The sequence below is a fragment of the Bison bison genome, unplaced genomic scaffold (genome assembly GCF_000754665.1).
Source record: "Bison bison bison isolate TAMUID 2011002044 unplaced genomic scaffold, Bison_UMD1.0 scf7180017864296, whole genome shotgun sequence".
In the NCBI taxonomy this organism is placed as follows: domain Eukaryota; kingdom Metazoa; phylum Chordata; class Mammalia; order Artiodactyla; family Bovidae; genus Bison; species Bison bison.
Window position 1 is genome coordinate 3,547,090 of NW_011494868.1, and position 20,698 is coordinate 3,567,787.

Genomic DNA, 20,698 nt, shown 5'->3' on the forward strand with positions numbered 1-20,698 from the left:
AAAAAAAAAAGGAAAGAAAGAGAGGGAGGGAGAAGGAGATGAAGAGGAAGAGGAGGCAGAGACCAGAAGGGCAGTGAAAACCTCAGCTGTGTCTCTTTAATTAATTTGCTGGTAAGTGTCCTCTTTTTTTGACTGCCAGGCTTTACAAGCAAAGACATGTTTCTTCAATAGAATTCTTACCCGAAGTGTTGAGTCATGGTATGGAGAGTTGGCAACAAAAGGTGATTACGAATACACAAAAAGTTGACTGGACATCAGAAATCTCTTTGCTTTAATTACCGGAAAGATACTAATTTTCAGAAGGATTGGTGGATTCCTGTAAACCCATACAGTTGTGATCAATAACAGGCCTCTGCATTGTGAAACAGAGCGAGCCAGTACACAATAAAACAGCCAGGAGCAATTTGACTTTAAACAGCAAGCCAGGTCTAGATGATGCCAGGAGGGAAGAGCAAGAATTCCTTAGGTTGGGAGGTGCAATGGATGCTCATCAGTCAGCCAGGTGCAGGAGGCAGGGGAAGAGATTGAATTAGAAGATGCAACTCCTTTTGGTCTCAGTGAATTTGCAATTTGTAGGGGAAGGGGCTTAGGGGAGTTTTACTTACTAAATTTTGGTAGGAAGCATGAAATTAGTAGCTTCGAAAAGCCAAAGCAGCTTCAGTTTCTTTCGAGAAGAGGTATATATAGAGAGAATACAGGCAGGTGAAGGCAGGTAGTCCCTCTCCCGGTTCTGCGCCTAGAGGCCCCCTTTACTGGCAGAGGACAGCCTTTCCCTGTGTGGCTGCACCTGCCTCCCTTTCTCCCCAGCGCCCAGACACAGAGGCAATTAACAGGCTGCGCTGTGCTCGGTCCAGCTGGGAGCGTGGACCCCAACCCGGCTGTTCCTCCCAAAGCCATTTCAGGAAGCGAGGGAGGACTAAACCATGAGTCTCTCTTCTCCGTGGGGAGGAAGGAACGCCAGCCAAGAATGCAAGGTGTGCCTGTGGGCTTTGTGCCTGTGCTGCCTAAGACACAAACACACACACACCACATCACACACCACACACACACACAGACACTACACACACACACACACCGCATACACACACACCACACTATACACACACACACACATGCACTTTGCTTATTCACATAGTTAAGCAGAGACAGTATGGTATGCTGTGCTGGCCAAAAACCAGGAAATAACTGTGTTGGAGTAAAATGCAGCCAAGCCAAGCATCAGGCTCTCATGTCTCCCTGGGCAATATAAATTGCCCACTCCTTTATTTACAAGAATAGACACAGCAAGGATAATCTGTGGGGATAGGGTACTTTACTATCTGATGTCTCCTGGCCAGTTTGTTTCAGAGAAGGTCAGCTATAAGCAATCTCTTGGGTTTCCTGGAGATTTGCCTTTTTTTTTTTTTTTTTAAAGAGCTGTCAGGACAAATATCACTTTAACAAAATTTTCTAAAAAGAAAGAAAAAAGTATTTATTCATTTATGTATTCGGCTGCATCGCGTCTTCGCTGCAGCCAGAGGATCTTCCCTGCAGCCTGCAGGCTCTCTAGCTGTGGTTTGCCGGCTCAGTTGCTGCTGCGTGCATGAGCTTAGTTGCTCCTCAGCACGTGGGAGTTTAGTTCCCCAACCGGGGATCAAACCCACGTACCCCACATTAGAAGGCAGATTCTTAGCCCCTGGGCCACCAGGGAAGTCCCGACAAAATTCTTTACAAACGTTTTCAGCTTCTCTTAAATCTCAGCTCTGGCACTTCCTAACTGGACACATGGGCGTGTTACTCAGCCTTTCTCTGCTTCTTTCTCTTCCTCTTCATGTGGCGTCAGTAATAGCATCACCCTCACAGGATTTGTGTGAGAAGCAAAGAAGACCAGCCTGAAAAGGCACTTTCACAGTGCCTGGCACATGGTAGAAATTTAAAAATTATAATTTATTTTAATTCCAATAAGAGAGATTTCAGCCTTTTCTCCTTTGCCCCTCCAGAATTAGAAACAGTGCTTGACATTTGATGCTCCTGAGTATCAGGGTTTTTAATTCCAGTTTTGTGGAGGGTGGTGGGAGGAGAGGCAAGCAGGCAGAGATCATTGACCATTGCTTTACATGTGCTCGCTGTTCAACCCAAACACACGGACTTATGCCCAACACATAGCAAGCCCTGTAGGGGTATCAGTGGCACCAGCTGACTTGATCATGGCTGACAGAGCTAGTTGTTTAACCATTTCATGTTCAGGGGCACTTTTTAAAACTTTAAGGGTAGATCAAGTATCAACCTTCCTGAGTCATCCAACCTCTCAGGACTTGAGAGAAAAGGATGTGAATTACTGGGCCAGGAAAAAAGGCACACAAGGAAGGAAGCAGGAGATGTCCTGTTCATCGCCACCGTGTTCACCAGCTGTCAGTACAGTTGGGTTGAGTAGCATGGCCAGGACCCTGGGCCTGCATAGCTCTAGTTTCCTGGCCCACAAAATAAGTGTGATAATCAAACATAAAATGAGATTTTATATATATGCACACACATACATACATAAACTTACTTATACATACATTTAGCTCATGGATTTAAGTCCAGGTATTAATAAGTACTCAGTAAATGTTAGCCACAATTAGCTCATGGACAACACCTGGATACTTAGCTATTTAGAGGGCAGTTAGACTCATGAGAAATGCTGGGCTGGAGGAAGCACAAGCTGGAATCAAGATTGCCGGGAGAAATATCAATAACCTCAGATATGCAGATGACACCACCCTTATGGCAGAAGAACTAAAGAGCCTCTTGATGAAAGTGAAAGACGAGAGTGAAAAAGTTGGCTTAAAGCTCAACATTCAGAAAACTAAGATCATGGCATCTGCCCATCACTTCATGGCAAATAGATAGGGAAACAGTGGAAACAGTGGCTGACTTTATTTTTCTGGGCTCCCAAATCACTGCAGATGGTGACTGCAGCCATGAAATTAAAAAACATTTACTCCTTGGAAGGAAAGTTAAGGCCAACCTAGACAGCATATTCAAAAGCAGAGACATTACTTTGTCAACAAAGGTCCATCTAGTCAAGGCTATGGTTTTTCCAGTGGTCATGTATGGATGTGAGGGTTGGACCATAAAGAAAGCTGATGCTGAAGAATTGATGCTTTTGGTGGTGCTAGAGAAGACTTGAGAGTCCCTTGGACTGCAAGGAGATCCAACCAGTCCATCCTAAAGGACATCAGTCCTGGGTGTTCATTGGAAGCACTGATGTTGAAGCTGAAACTCCAATACTTTGGCCAGCTGAAGCAAAGAGCTGACTCATTTGAAAAGACCCTGATGCTGGGAAGGGGACAACAGAGGATGAGATGGTTGGATGGCACCACCGACTCAATGGACATGGGTTTGGGTGGACTCCGGGAGTTGGTGATGGACAGGGAGGCCTGAAGTGCTGCGGTTCATGGGGTCAAAAAGAGTCAGACACGACTGAGTGGCTGAACTGAACTAAACTGAGACTTCTGGTGGCTCAGACAGTAAAGAATCTGCCAGCATTGCAAGAGATCCAGGTTCAATTCCTCGGTCGGGAAGATCCCCTGGAGAAGGGCATGCTGCAGTATTCTTGGCTAGAGAATTCTGTGGACAGATGAGCCTGGCGGGCCACAGTCCATGGGGTCACAAAGAGTCGGACAGAACTGAGTGAATAACACTAACTGGATTTCTCAGTCTGTATAACTTAGACGTCACCGCCTGCCCCTGAGGCTGCCATTACCCACCTGTTGGCCATGGAGGTGCACTGTCTGCAGCTCTGGTTAGTCTTGACAGTTCTTAAATGGAAATTAAATGACCCATTTTGAGAGTTCAGAACTATTTTTCCATCACTGCCATAGACGAGAGAGAAAGAGCATGTGACAAGCAGGCCCGTGATATGGTAAGCAGACAGCTCTCTGTTAACAACTGCAGGATGGCACTGTGTGTATTTCTTTCTTTAACACGAATCCACAGTTTATCACGTCTTTTATTTGCGGTCTCGTCAAAGCAATGTCATATCCTTCATTCTAGTGGAAGTGAGGTGGCTTACCCTGTTTTCTTTCACAATGAAAAAGTAGAAGAATGGAGATGAATTTTGCGTTTTAAAGACAAGACAAATTCTGGATCATCTAATGCAGTCCCTTCACTCACAGGTGTGGAGATTGAGGCCCATGGGCACTTGATGAATTCTCTGAGTGGCTGAAGGACAGGTCTTCCACCCCAATTCAGGCCCTGAATACGGGGCCTCTCGGTTTATTGCCCTTCCGGAGTAACCGGGGACATTTGAGTCATCATTTTGAAATGTGCACGTGGTCATCAGTGTGGGGGATTCACAAACAAAACAACACCCCCTGTGACCCAGTCTCCTCCTGTCCTTGGTACGGTATCCCTGACTCTCCATAGGAAATGCACGTTGTCTGTTATGTGACAGTGGCAGGCACGACAACGTAAACAGTTCCTGTTTTTCCCTCTAAAGGGTATCTCCTCCACAGACTGTGCCTGTAGGTAGAGCCGTGATCCGAGAAGATCCAGATCCCTGAGCTCCATACACGGTCCAAGGGGTTGATTGAAAGCACGCTTCACAGTGGAATGCCGTTCTCCAGCTCTGCAGCTCCAGGAAAGGCTCAGATCTGCAGAGCATGAGACCCAGAAATTTATGAATAGTTTTAGAATTGATTAAGTGGTTAAAAAAATTATCTTAAGTAAAATTGTGTGATATATGTTAAGAAACAAAAAGTTATAGAGAATGTATTTTGAGAAAATATACATTCAGGCTATGATAGCTCAAACCAAGATTCAGCAAGTTCTAGGATTATCCAGACTAGACCTAATTTTTCCCTGAACCTACAGATTATTATCTTCCTAACAGTTCGGAATCCAAATATTTAGCAGCTCTTTTTTTGTTTGTTTAAAACCAATAATAGTAATAACTGTTACTTATTAAGCAACTGCTATGTGCCAGACACTGTAATGAATGCTTTTCATGACCTCTCATTTAATTTGCACAGGACTGTGAGGGTAGGTATGAGTTGTCTCATTTTATGGATATGGACACTGAGGCTCAGGGGTAAGGTAACAATTTTGTGGCTGTTTTGATGACTGATTTCTATTCTTGTCGAAGCTAGGCAGAGCAAAAGTTTTAGGCAAACATAAGGAAAGGTCGCTCAGCCCGTTGCTGAATCAAATAAAGCTTTCCTTTTAGAAGATCCGCCTGTTCTACCTGGTAAGCACTACCCTAGAAACCAGCCCTTCTGAATTTTGAAATTCTGATTTTTGCCTATCTAAGGGGGGTTTTTTGCTCTGAATCCTTCCAGAGTTTCTCAGAGTATATGTCTATGGGGAAAACATAGACAAATGTCTCTAGGTAAATCTGACTGTCCCTTGAGAATGTCTGTTTCCTCCATCAGTTCTTTCATTTTTCCCTGCCCCCAGGTCACCCTGTCTTCATGGCCCCCTTCACCTCCCGTGGGTTGTTAATGATGAACTCAGAGCATGAGTGGCTAGGCCTTGTCAAACACCAGGAAGCACACCTATGAATAAATACCCCAGCTGTGGTAGGACATGGACCCTGTGATCATGTTCTGTAAGTTCTTTTAAAAAGACATTTCTGGGTCTGAGCTCCATTCCATAAATTCAGAGACAGTTTAAGTCTTGACACTCACAAATGACTATGCTAATGTGTAAAACTCATACACTTCTGTTTGGGAAGTTCTTCCAGAATCAATTTACATTCCACAGGCAAAAGTCATTCTTCTTCCTTAGTTGTAATAATAAAAGCTAAAGCTGTAATAGCTTCAGTTGCATGATCTCATTTACCAGTCACACCCATCAATCAGATAGACTGTTAGTCCCTTCTTTTTTTAAAAAAAATTGACATATCATTGATTTACAACATTATATTATTTTCAGGTGTACAACATAGGGATTCAATATTTTTATAGTTTATACTCCATTTAAAGTTACTAAAAAATAGTGGCTATATATCCCTATGCTATAGAGTATATCCTTATTCCATGTTAGTCCCTTCTTAAGCATAAGGGAATTGAGGCTCAAATAGGCTGTTTGTATTCAAGATCATACCAGCAAGTATCATTTAGAATCTAGATTTCTCTAAAAGTCAGTACTCTCAACTAGTATGTTGTATTATCTCTCTCTCTCTTTTTTTTGAAGAGAGATTTATAGAAATTTACTTACTAGCTTTCACTCCAAGTGAGTTTTGATTGTCTTGCAAAATCAAACCCAGTTGACCTTGAGTAATAAAGGTATGCCAGCTCTTGCGTCATGCTGAAGATACCACCACAGCTTCTGAAAACACTTCCAGAAGATGCAACCCACCACACCTAATGTTATAATTGCGTCAGTGCAATACATGTATGGCTCACCATCTTTGGGGCTTCCCAGGTGGCACTAGTGGTAAAGAACCTGCCTGCCAATGCAGGAGACGGAAGAGACATGGGTTCGATTCCTGGGTTGGGAAGATCCGCTGGAGAAGAGCATGCCAGCCCACTCCAGTACTCTTGTCTGGATAATCCCATGGGTAGAGGAGCCTAACAGACTTCGGTCCATAGGGTCACAAAGAGTCAGACACAGCTGAAGTGACTTAGCATGCACGATGCCTGGACCATCTTAGATTTATTTGGAGTTGTAACTTCTATTTCTTTTTCTTTTTATCTCTCTTGTTAATGTTGGCCTGTGTTCATATTTTGTGAAACGTGAAGGGTCTAAGAGAGCAATCTTTGAGACGATTCCCCAGACACCCTTCCGGTAATAACAGTGTTCCTATAGATTGGCTTTTCAGGATAAATTTGATTTTTAGAAGTGCTCCTTATTTAAACAATATTCCACCCACAGTATTGTTTGCTCTTCCATTTAAATTATCAGTGCTCGTTATTATAGCTACCAGTAGAAAAGATAGCAATTATCATGCTTAGACACAGCTGCAGGGCTGCCTTTGCTCGATAATTTAAGGGGTCCATGCCCTATTGTACCTTTTTATTGTCAGCTTTATTGGAGAACATCCAGTTTTAGCTAGATTTCCCCTTCTTCATTTCCCTAAGAGCCAATGTGTTGAAAATGCCATTGTTTTTCCTACCGTGGTGAGTGTCAAGTCAGAGCCAGCTCTGGGATGTCAGGAAGCTCATAGTCTTCAAAAATTATACTGAAACTGGGATTTCCCTAGTGGTCCAGTGGCTAAGACTCTCCCAATGCATAGGGCCCGGGTTTGATCCCTGGTAGAGGAACTAGTAGAGAAGGCAATGGCAGCCCACTCCAGTACTCTTGCCTGGAAAACCCCATGGACAGAGGAGCCTGGTAGGCTGCAGTCCTTGGGGTCGCTAAGAGTTGGACACAACTGAGCGACTTCACTTTCACTTTTCACTTTCATGCACTGGAGAAGGAAATGGCAACCCACTCCAGTGTTCTTGCCTGGAGAATCCCAGGGACGGGGGAGCCTGATGGGCTGCCGTCTGTGGGGTCGCACAGAGTCGGATACGACTGAAGTTAGTTAGCAGCAGCAGCAGCAGCAGAGGAACTAGATCCCACATGCTGCACTGAGACCTGTTGCAGCCAAATAAATAAATATTTTCAAAAAGCTATGAAAAGTTATACTGAAATCATGAAAGTGTGTGTGAGTGGTCAAGCTGTGCTTCTGTGCTTAGTACCATATATAAAAATAGAGGAAAACTGTCAACATAGAGAAAGTGAAAGAAGGAATCAATAGGATTTTTTGGTTGCAAGCAACAGAAGTAGATTCTGGCTACTTAGAAATAAAAAAAGGAGAGTTTGTTGAAAAGATATGGGACACGAGACTGTGTTCACAGAATTGAAGGGAAGGTTGAGAAATCAAGCTGAAAAGCCAGACCCGAAAAGGGCAGCAGCTGGAATAGTATTTGGGTCTCTGGAAAGGATTTGCAGATGTTTCTTCCAGTGCTACTATCATGATGAATGAATGACAACCATTTTCAATTTTATTTTCTAATAAGACTTAAATTTCAGTGAAAGAATTTTACAGTGGCTGAGCTTAACTCGCGTGGCTATAGGAAGGCAATGTACCTTTACTGACAGTCCTACCAGTGAATCTGATGAGACAGTCCCTAAAAAATGCATCTTAGAGAATTCCCTGGGGGTCCACTGCAGAGGGCATGGCTTCTATCCCTGGTTGGGCAACTAAGATCTGCATGCCATGTGGCATGGCCAAAAGAAGCATCTTAAACAAGATCCCAAAGTACTAACTATAAAGGGAAAAAAGCCTGATAAATTAGACTACATTAGTATAAAGACTGTCAATCAAAAGACCCTGGTAAGAGAGAGAAAGATAAGCCACAGAGTGAAAGAGGGTATTTACAATAGAGAACTGGGCTGACAAAGAACTCATATCTAGAATACATAAAGAACTTCTACAAATCACCTTCTGCAAAGCCACAGATCACTCAGTGGGCAAAAGCCTTGAAAAGCTATTTCACAAAACAGGATATCCAGATGACCAATGAACATGTGAAAAGTTGTATCACCTCATTAGTCATCAGTGAAAGGCCAACTAACGCCACAATGTGACATCGTGACACACCCACCAGCATAGCTAAACCGAAAATAATAGTACCAGTGGCAAAGGTGTAGAGCTACCGGAACTCTCCAACACTGAACGAGAATGTCAGTTGCCATGGTCACCTTGCATTCCTGACGACAGAAGAATTCCATTCTTGGATATGTATGCTAAAAAGGCATATATGTACCAAAAATCATGTATAGGAGTGTTCATAAAAGCACTAGCTATAGGTACTCAAATCTAGAGTCTGTTAACTGTCCATTAACACCATTAACAGAATGGATAAATTATGTCATATTCACGCAATTAAATACATCACAGAAATACAAATTAGTGTTTGTATAAAACCACGTGCAGCAAAATGAACGAATCTCACGATTATAAAGAGGCGCACTGTGTAATTCAGTTATATAGTTACAGGTAAACTAATGCATTTTTTAGAATTGAAATTAAAAACAGGTGAACTCCTAATGTGTTAGGAGTCAGGACAGCAGGTAACCTGGGGGTGACTGAGGCGGGTCATGAAGGGGTCTTCTGGGCTCCTGGCCACCTTGTCTGTTGATCTGGGTGTGAATTACCCAGGTGCGTTCACTTTGTGAAAACTTGCGGAACTTTAAGTGTGTGATTTATGCGGTTTTCTTTCTCAGTTGTTCAGTAAACAATTTACGAAAGGGGACCAGGATAATGAAAGGCCTCCAGTCCACGTGTGGCCTGGAGTAATGATGCCTGGGTTTGAACCTTACTCCATCCCCTGCTACCTGTGTAACCCTGGGCCGGTTACTTCTTTGTACCTCAGTTTTGTCGTCCATCAAAGGGAGATGATTGCAGCACCTACTTTATTGGGTTGTTGGGAGGATTAAATGAGATCAGATAAAGTGCTGGAAACAGTGTCAGATGTACAGACAATAACTGTCAGGTACATAGATTGTGGAGTAATTGCTCCATACCAAAAAAGACTTCCCTTGTGGCTCAGCTGGTAAAGAATCTGCCTGCAATGTGAGAGACCTGGGTTCGATCCCTGGGTTGGGAAGATCCTCTGGAGGAGGGAACAGATACCCACTCCAGTATTCTGGCCTGGAGAATTCCATGGACTGTATCATTCATGGGGTCGCAGAGAGTCAGACACGACTTGAGCGATTTTCACTTTCACTTTCAAATGTATTAGGGGGCATGTCAAGAAGCATAAATGGCAACCCACTCCAGTGTTCTTGCCTGGAGAATCCCAGGGATGGGGGAGCCTGGTGGGCTGCCATCTGTGGGGTTGCACAGAGTGGGACACGACTGAAGCGACTTAGCAGCAGCAGCAGCAGCAAGAAGCATAAAAACTCTGGCCTCAAGGAGTTTATAGTAGTAATTAGAAAAGAAAAAGTGGGTAAAAGAATAAATAGTTGACACTACAAGGGAGTATTGGGAAATTCCAGATGAGAGGTACACATAAGAAAAGCCTAAGGATTCATTGGAAGAAGAGATGGTCATAGAGTGTTCTGGGTGAAACTCACAGAGAGGTGAGAGTAGTGGCTGCGATGGAGGGGGAGTGAAGAAAAAGGATGCAGGTGACTTGTTTATTATGTGAGTGTTGGTTACACGGATGAGCTCAGTTTGTGAAAATGTATGGAGCTGTACACGCCTGTGCACCTTTCTGTATGTGTGTTCTCCTTCAAGTATATGCAAAAGGCATTGGTTTTGAAACCTGGTGGATATTTGACCTCAAGCAAGCTACTTAACCTCTGTGAATTTCATTTTCTTCACCTATGGGTGCTAAGTCACTTCAGTCGTGTCCGACTGTGTGACCCCACGGACTGCAGCCCGCCAGGCTCCTCTGTCCATAGGATTCTCCAGGCATGCCTGGAGAATGGGTTGCCTGTGCCCTCCTCCAGGGGATCTTCACCTCTAAGCTAGGACTGTTAACCTCCCAAAAGGTTGTCATGAGGATTTGGGAGCAGGTTATGTGCGATACCTATTCCAGGGTGGAATGGCAAAATATTTCATGCCCCTGATCGGTTCCCTAGGGTAGAGGCTGACATTTCCTGCATTAAGATCTGGGGCCTCCACCTGGGGTTTATTGCTTTGTTGGGGGAATGACCTCATGTCATTGTTGGCGTGAATGGAACCTGCCAGAGTGCACAGAGTGGTGGTGCAGTGACTCAACTCCGGGGACAAAGGGCACTTCTGCTTATCAGAGCCACTGCTTGACAGGTGCCCCCCCCACTGCTGCTTTCCTTTTCCTGTGTAGTCACAGCCACACCTGCAAGTGGGAGGGCAGTGCCTGGCCCAGGAGCTGTCTACTGAGTGCTTGCTGGGTACCAGGCGTTCCAGCAGACTCTGATGGAGCATGCAGTAGTGACCAAAAACAGGGCCACAAGTGCAGTAAAATAAAGCAGAGGCCTTGCCTGCAAATAGCTTATAGTCTAGTAAAAAGATGTGCATGTTTCTTCTGAAAGCTTTTCCTCCCTTCTCTTCTGGTATCCTCTACTCACCTGGTACATATTCTCGCATTTTCATTCTCATCATCATCTGTCTCTCTCACTCACTCACACACACACACACACACACACACGCAACCTTCACTCAACTCCATGTACACAGGCTAAAGGCTATTTATCATGGCCTCTATCTAACAAAACAATCAAGGCAGCATAGTATTGAATTGGCAAAAAAAATTTGTTCAGATTTTAACATAACATGTTACAGGAAAACCCAAATGAACTTTTTGGCCAACCCAATATATTTTTTCCTTGGCTCCCCCACACTGTGGATGACCATGTGTTCCGTTAGTTATGGTAACAGAAATAGCCATTTACTAGGTGTTCATTACACACAAGGGACTATGCCAGGCTCTTGTCTACATCATTTAACTCTCATGACATCCTCCAGGCATCATTATCCCACATTATGGGTGAGGAACCTGAGGCTTGGATAGCTTGCATAATTTGCCCAGCATCACCCACAGCCCATCTGTGGCACAGCGCGAGCCAGCTCTGTCTCTGGGTGCCGGGCTCCTGGTAGAGCTGTTCAGGGTTTGCTCGAATAATTAAATCATGCAAACACCCTTCTGCATCAGTTTGTCAACTGTGTGCATATAAACTCATGTAGTCAGAAGGGAGCTGGGCACCGTGGTCACCTCTCGCTGTCACCATTCTACTTTGACTGGAAATGGCAATAAAGAGCCAGTCAGCCTTGCACAAAACTTTGGAGCTCTTCCCTGTAAATGACTCAGTATTCAGCGGCACTCGGCAGAGGACGAGACGGTTGGATAGCATCACTGACTCCACGGACATGAGTTTGAGTAAACCCTGGGAGATGGTAATGGACAGGGAGCCTGGCGTGCTATAGTCCATGGGGTCGCAAAGAGTCGGACACAACTGAGTGACTGAACAACAACTTAAGCTTTGCAGCTTCAGAAAGTGAATCATTCTTGTATTGGGAGCTGAGACTTTTGGGAATGACACACGTTTACAATGGGAGATGTCTGTGAGCAAGATGACTGTCACTAGTGATTTGTTCAAAAACTAAAAGCCATTAATACTATGAATCGAGTTCCTTATGTATGTACTTCGATCTTTACAGGTATTATTTTTAGTTCTCACACAACCTTTCAAATTTTTGGAAACTCACATTTCACACATGGGAATCCTGAGCTGGCATCTTAGCCAGGTGTATTCAGTTACAAATCTTGAGCTCTTCCTCAGGGCCTGAAGGCATTCTGTCTGTTGTTATATTATCAACTCAAATGTTTGCCAGTTTGGCTTCAATGAATCCCGCAGAAGTATCCGTCATTTCCTGTTCTGGTTTCACATAGCACTTTGCGTATACTATACGAGCACTTCGTGCTGATCTGTAATTGCTTTCACTGCATTGTTGGGCTTCCCTTGTGGCTCAGCTGGTAAAGAATCCGCCTGCAATGCAGGAGATCTAGGTTCGGTTCCTGGGTTGGGAAGATCCCCTGGAGAAGAGAAAGGCTACCCGCTCCAGTATTCTGGCCTGGAGAATTCCAGGGACTGTATAGTCCATGGAGTCTTAAAGAGTCAGATCCGACTGAGTGACTTTCACTTTCTTTCACTGCATTGTAATTGTTTATTTATCTGCCTGTTTCTTCTCCTAGATTCTGAAGTTGGAGAATAGACCCTGATGCTGGGAAGGAGTGAAGGCAAAAGAAGGGGGCAGCAGTGGATTAGAAGGTTAGGTGGTAGCGTCAGTGACTAAATGGCCATGAATTTGAGCAAACTCCAGGAGATGGTGAAGGACAGGGAAGCCAGGCGTGCTGCAGTCCATGGGGTTGCCAACAGTCAGACATGACCTAGAGACTGGCAAACACCACCAAATAGTTGATTTACAATACTGTGGTAGATTCTAGTGTACAGCTAGACTCTGAGCTCCTTAAAGGTAGTGACAGTGTCTTATTTTTTCATGACAGGCCCATCACATTTCCTAGCTGTTTTGTGTAGAGGAAGAACTGGGCTCACTTTTGCTGACATTACACACTCAGCGCATGCGGCACTGCCTGTTTGCACAAATCATATGCTCAATAAATACTGAATGAGTTAACATAATCTTGGGGATTGCTTTTCATCTGTGAATCTTTTTCATTATTAAAATAGGGGTCATAGTATCTACTTTATATGGTTGGTATGAGATTGAATGAATGAATGAAACCAAGGTGAGCAATGGTGTGATAGTGACTTGAGATTCAGATGGTGGTTTAATGATTCATTATGTTTCTGCATGTCTAAATAGTTCATTTATGTTTATGGCTGTAGTAGTGTTCTCACATTTTCTAAGCCTTTCTGGTTGTATCGCACTGTTGTATCTAATTGTTGCTTCATCTTGTTATTATTGTTCACTGTAGCTTCATCATAAGATACTTCCCTGGTGTCTAATGCTGTTGAGCACGTTTTTATGTGTTATATGGCCATTTGTATAGCTTCTTTGATTCCCTTTCGTTACCTTGTTGCAATGCCTAAGGGCTCCAATACAATATTGAATAAAGTGATGAGTTTCGGAAGAAAGTATTCAGTATTCCACCAATGTGAAGTTAGCTGGTCTTTTTATGACATATGCACTTTATCAGATGGAGAAGTTGTCTTCCATTCCTAGCATGCTGAAAGTTTTTATTACTAACGGGTCTTACATTTTACTAGATACTTTTTCTTAATTTATTTATTTATATAAATTAATTTAATTTATTGAGGTGATGCTGCAGAATATTCTTTCCCTTGCACATGTGGATAACGTTCATAATATTCCTGCGAGGTGAAGAAGAGTTGCCTAAGAGGACAGATTCCCGGCATGTGTATTAACATGACCACAGCTCCTACTGCCATGCAGGTTTAGCGTCACATGACAGTTAACTTTTGAGCACTTGTGGCTGGAATTTTCTGTTTCTCCTTCATCAGCCTTCATGACAGCACAGATGTCTTCTATTTTGATGGTAAAGGTGGGACTTTGGATGCTTTTTATTATTTCACTTTTCTATATTTTGTGAATTTTCTTCAATGGACATGAATTACTTGTGTTGAAAAAAAAGTTTTTAAACTTCTATGTAATTAGATTATGGATAGTAAACTTTAGACCCATTCCTATCAAATCTTTTTGAAATTATACCCAAGTCACCTTTGATTACTATTGGGTGTTTCCTAAATTTCTGAGAGCAGCACATTCACAAACCATTAGTAATGGATGACTAAACTCTTCTTTGTTGGTCTTTTTTTTTTTTTATCATGTAATTACAGGAGATGCTCATTTTTCCCTCCGTCCCAATGTTGGGTGCCTAGATGAAGTCCCCAGTACAATTCAGTTCAAAAAAATTTTATAAAAAAAACAACCGCACAGCTTATTTTTATTCATTTGGCTGCTCTGGGTCTTAGTTGCAGCATACAGGATCTTTACTTGCGGCCTGTGGGATCTAATTCCCTGACCAGGGATTGAACCCAGGTGCCCTCTGTTAGGAGCTCGGAGTCTTAGTCATTGGACCACTAGGGAGCTTCCTCCCCCTGCCAAAAGGCTTTTATGTAGCCTCTCTTCTCCAGGAACTTACTGGCCATATTTGGAAAATAAACACAAAGGTCCCACCTGTGGGTGTTGGAATAGAAGTATAGACCAGGAACTCCAGGCCTGCTTGGGTGTTTAATGACTTCCAGCAGACAGAGTCTGAGCCCAGGGTGACTTCACCCAGAGGTGACTCTTTCTAACCTTGGCTTTGAAGCCTGGTATCTTTGTGTGTCTCTGAAACAGGGAAGCTTTGGAGGCTTGAAGCTTGAGAAGCCTCCCTCAGACCAGACCTAGACTGGAAGCCCCAGGATAGACAACAGGGACCAGAGACAGGCCGTTATTTCCAGAGGCTGGGCATTGTTTTTCGTGGAGCAGGAAGTCATTATCTGGAGAGTCACAAATGCTTGAGAGTTCATCCCCCTTTCCAGAAAGGGAACTGTCACCTCCCTGCCAGTAGAGTAGTTTTATCACCAGAGCTGCCCAGCCCCCCAAGGAGCCATTCTAAGTCATTGTCCTGTTTCCTTTTCTTTCTTAATCATAGGTTCCTGATACAGGAAGTGTTTCTGATTTTTGATCAATACTTAATGTACCTGCCTTCCCCTATGTGGGTCCCTGCAGATTCGCCTACTAGTGAATATCAGTTATTTTCATTGCTTTATGTTGATTGTTAAAATTAAAACTTTTATACTAAGCAAAAAAAAGAAGAAGAAGAAAGAAAGAAAACCTCAAAAGAAGAAGAAATTAGTGCCCTCTTTCTTTTCCTTTTATCAGTAATAATGAAAATAGACTATATAGTGGCAAATCCCTGGCAGTGCAATGGTTGGGACTCTGTACTTTCATTGCCTAGGATGTGGGTTCAAATCCCTGGTAGGGGAACTGTGATCCCTGCAACATGCTTCTGGACTTAGGTCCTTTGCTTAACTTCTCTCATATACGCAAAGAAGCTATTGTTGGGGCCAGCGTGAGAAAAGCAGGAGAGAGTCCACCTTGAAGCTTGTCATCCATCTTAAAGACAGGATATGAACTGGGCCTAAACCCTGCCTAAGAATGAGGAAACCATTGCTGGTGAAAACCAGCTCTCCTGGAGACTTCCTCCCCTACAGACAACAAACAGGGATTTCTAGTGGAGGTCAGGCTGCCCCTGCTAGATTAACCATGGAGACATCCCCCCTTGATGTATAATCATTGTTCCCCGCTTTAAACCTTAATTGCTTGTTCTCCTAGCACCTACATGATGTAAAACTCAGTAATATACAATGAAGAGGTTGCTAACATGTAATCAGTCACGTAGTGTGGGGTATAAAACTGGGTCTCAGAAACATCAGGGTCCTTGTTGGGAACTGATTCCCCTTGGACCCCCTGGTGTAATAAACTGTACTCCTCTGTCTTGAGTGTCCTCCAAGGTGTGCTTTGCGACTCCGGATTCCACAACACTGTAACAAGTTACGACGTGTATTTTTTTGTTTGTTTGTTTGATTTTCATTTTTCTGGCTGCGCTGCAAGGCATGTGGGATCTTCTTTTCCCCAACCAGACTTTGAACCGGTGTCCCCTGCAGTGGAAGCAACTCAGTCTTAACCCCTGGATCTCTGAGGAAGTCCCAGCCACATGTATTGGTTGGCTGGCTGTGCATCCAACTGCAGAGGAAACTCATTATGACCCCCAGGAAAGGCCCCCAGTGAGGACAGAAAAGTTCCTGTTTTTACAAAGTGAGACACAGATGTTTGTCAACATTTCTCTGTGTCACAGCCAGGCTAGAAGCTTCAGGCTTGGAAATAGTCCTGATCCCATTGCCTCATCTCTGCAGCCCCTAACTATCAACAGCAGGCACATTTACTTCCTGAAACAAATCATCAGCATTGATCACCCTTCAAGCAGTGTCATACTTTCTTATTACTTTTCACATGTCCTGCGCCTCCCTACAGAGGCAGCGAGACATTGCATTTAGGGACTGGAATGAATATACTTGCATGCTCTGCATTCCAAACCCTTGTAGCAAACATAACGCTCATACTAACGGCTCGGTCAGATCCTGCCAGACTACTGGCACGTACTCGTTGTGAGTATTGTCCCATGAAAAGTCTCATCTGAGAACGTTAAGCCAAAAAACCTAGACCCTAAAACTGCATGTGTGGAATGAGCCCTGCTTTGTAGAGAGGCGTGTGTTCATGAACATGTCAGAGCAGAGTGCCCAGCATGGAGGAAGCATGCTGTGATGGTGACGTCGATCGTCTCAGGTGGCTGCAGGATTTGGGTGCTTTTAACTGTCTGTGTTTCTGCACCATCCAAATTTTCTAAGATACGACTTCTTCCTTAAAATTATCAAAAATTTCGCCTTGTTTGTATTATAGAAATAAACTTTTATTTGCTTTAGGATTTGGTGGCTGGAACATTTATAAAACTGGTGTGCTTTGAATTGAACTCAGATTGAACAGAACTTCCCTGGCAGTCCAGTGACTGAGACTCTGTGCTCCCGATGCAGGGGGCCTGGGTTCGATCCCTGGTCAGGGAACGGGATCCCGCATGCTGCAACTAAAGATCCTGCATGTCGACAATAAAACCCAGCACAGGCAAATAAGGGCTTCCCTGGTGGCTTAGCCGGTAAAGAATCTGCCTGCAATGCGGGAGACCTGGGTTCAATTCCTGGGTTGGGAAGATCCCCTGGAGAAGGGAAAGGCTACCCACTCCAGTATTCTGGCCTGGAGAATTCCATGGACTGTATAGTCCATGGGGTCGCAAAGAGTCAGACACAACTGAGCGATTTTCACTTTCATAGCCAAATAAATAAATAAAAATAAACATTTAAAAAATAATAAAATGAACTCAAATGTGAGTACATTAAGTTCTGTGGGCCTTAAATCTTGCATTGTCCCCAGTGGTGGTAAAGAACACTCAACCCTGGTCCCAGGCACAGTTGGGGAGCAAAATCACTTAAGGGGCATCTTAAGTCAGTTCAAGGGGTATAAAGGTGTGAAAGTGTGATCGCTCATCTACTTTCTCCTCTTCTCTGCTTATTTCATTTCATGTCCTTGCTCAGAAACACTTACTGGTCTCTGGGAGACTTTTGAAAAGTCCAGGACCCCTTTGATCTGATATGCAACTGAGTCTCTCAACACACAAGTTTGAGTTTAATGTCTCTGTACATAAGTCTATAAAAATTTACTCTTAGAGATGTATTTATTTGGCTGGGTTTGTGTTGCTGTGTGTGGGCTTTCCCTAGTTGTGGCGAACAGGGGTTACTCTCCAGTTGTGGGGTGTGGGCTTCTCCTTGCGGTGCCTTCTCTTGTTGCCAAGCATGGGCTCTGGGTGCTCAGGCTTCAGTAGTCATGGCCTGTGGATTCAGTTGCCCCATGGCACGTGGGATCTTCCCGGACTAGGGATCGAATCCGTGCACCCTGCATTGGCAGGTGGATTCTTAACCCCTGGACCCCCAGGGGAGTCCTGTAAATAAGTCTTTAATCCAAGACTGTTTTCTGCATGTCCGTGGTCTTCTGTTTCTAAAAAATGCAATAACTGCCCACCTCGGATCCACTCACACAGCATGAGGGACTACAGGGCTCACTTGGAACCTCAAACCACCTGGCTATCTGAAAAGCAATCACAGGCCTTCCCAAACAGGGTCGAGCATTTTTGGGTGTGTAGAAGCCTGTTCCCATGTGTTATTTCATGTTTGCTTCCAACCCAGAAAAGGGATTATATTTATCGACGTTAAAGGGGGAAATGGCACCGAGAGACTTGCCTAAGACCACCGGGGGTTTGTGGCAGAGCCAGGGCTAGAAGAAAACCCTTCTGTGGTGGGGCTTTATCAAAGATCCCGCAGTGCCAAGTGTCTCTTTTCAAAATCTTTCCCAAGGGTACTGGGACCCTAAGGAGTATTGTGATAATAATCCTCCTAATACTTATATAATATTTGCTATGCAAACTTTAAATACATTAACTCAGCCCTCACCGCAATTTAAGAGGTCAGTACTATTATGACCTCCGTTTTCAGTTGAGGGTACTGAGGCTTTGTGAATTTGTCATGCTGCACTAAGTAGTAACTAGTGCTCTTGTCCAAGGTCACAGAGCTAGGATAGGAGCCAGCCTAGAGCCAGAGTCCATACTCTTGACCACTGGACAGGGCAGTCAGGATCTATCCTCCACCTGTGTGTGACCAGGGCCAAAGATGACAATTTTAGGGATAAGAGCCCTTGAAACTCCTTTCCTCCAAACTTGCAGAGTTTGAAGGTATGTGTCTTGTATTATTTAAACAAGAAGAGTACTGTCCTACTTCCTTGCAGAAAGAGTAAGGAGATAGAAGCAATAAATGGAAACACTTTTGCTCAATAGCCAGACACATTTGGAAGATTCTAGGAATTTATATCCGCCCATGTTTCCAACAAAGATCTTTTCACCTTTCTTCCTCCTGGCGGCTAAGGAGCTTGGACTGCAAGCAGCAGCAGCCAACTTGACTACCTTTAAAGGAAAGGAATTTATTTTAAGGATATAGTTGTTTACAGAATCAGAAGAAATGCTAAAAACTCAAATCCTAGAAGTTGCTGTGTTAGCTTTTACTGTGTTACAAAGCACCCTGAAAATTAGTGCCTCCCCGCAAAACAGCCGTTTGTTCAAGATTAGCTCAAGATTCTGCAACTTGGCAATCTGGGCAAGCTTGAGCAGTTCTCTGTCTAAGCAGAGTTGACTCATCTCCTTAGGGGGTCACGCATGCGTCTGTAGTCAGTTGCCTGGTTGACTTGGGTAACTTCTTCACCTGGCCACTCATCCACCTGCAGCCTCATTCGAATGATGATCTGTGGGTTCCAAGTAGAGCAGAAGACGACAAGTCATAGCTCACAGCACTTTTGAGTTCTCTGCTAGCAAGGTATTTGATCTAGAATAAAACAAGTTGTGTACTCTGTCTCAAAGTCAGTGGGGCGGGGGCTGCCTGAGAGCATGGGTAGAGAAAAGATTCTGTGGCCATTTTTGCTGTCTCCCACAGATGGGCAGCTTAGTCCTTGGACAGCAAGGAGATCAAACCACTCAATCCTAAAGGAAATCAATCTCAAATACTCGTTGGAAAGACTGATGCTGAAGCTCCAATATTTTGGCCACTGGATGCAAAGAGCCAACTATTGTAAAAGACCCTGATGCTGGAAAAGATTGAAGGTGGAAGGAGAAGGGGACGACAGAGGATGAGATGGTTGGATGACATCATCGACTCAGTGGGCATGAGTTTGAACAAACTCCAGGAGAGAGTGAAGGACAGGGAAGCCTGCGTGCTGCAGTCCACGGGGGTCGCAAAGAGTCGGACACAACTGAGCGACTGAACAACAACAACAGATGGTCAGGACCTCCGTGTAGACTCTTCAGGGTGCGTCCATCTGAATAACAGCTCCCACCATTTTCCTGCACTTGAGTTAGTCCATTCAAAATTTCCAACAAGAATCTGACTTTACTTGGGTCATATGCATCCTGGGTGGAGTACCTTGATTGATACTCCAGGAAGACCTGCATGAGAGGAGAGAAGTTCATTTGCGATGTTGTTACCCCAAGTATCAGGGGAGGGATGCCAGGGACAGGTAACAATACAATGTTCCTTCCCTGTATATTGCTCACTATATTGACTTTGTTCTTCCCCTCTGAACCATGGGGATTGACTTTTCCTCTAAAACTTCATTGAAAACCATAGTGTCAACCTGTTGTTTGAACAATAAGAGATTTAAAGCATTAATTCAAAGACATTTGCTATAAAGCTAGTGGTGACTTTGGCATAGGTCAGGATCTCACAGACAGCCCCTCTTACTAATCTTTTTTAAAAATTTATTTTTAATCGGAGGATAATTGCTTTACAGAAATTAAAAGATGCTTACTCCTTGGAAGGAAAGTTATGACCAACCTAGATACCATGTTCAAAAGCAGAGACATCACTTTGCCAACAAAGGTTCGTCTAGTCAAGGCTATGGTTTTTCCTGTGGTCATGTATGGATGTGAGAGTTGGACTGTGAAGAAGGCTGAGCGCTGAAGAATTGATGCTTTTGAACTGTGGTGTTGGAGAAGACTCTTGAGAGTCCCTTGGACTACAAGGAGATCCAACCAGTCCATTCTAAAGGAGATCAGCCCTGGGTGTTCTTTGGAAGGACTGATGCTGCAGCTGAAACTCCAATACTTTGGCCACCTCATGTGAAGAGTTGACTCATTGGAAA

The 20,698-nt window shown here is 43.9% G+C and overlaps 1 protein-coding gene across 1 annotated transcript in view; it reads left to right on the forward strand.

Moving 5' to 3' along the window:
- The window catches only part of STON2 (stonin 2), a 177,131-nt gene that overhangs the window by 121,864 nt on the left and 34,569 nt on the right, over positions 1–20,698 (forward strand). The window lies entirely within an intron of this gene.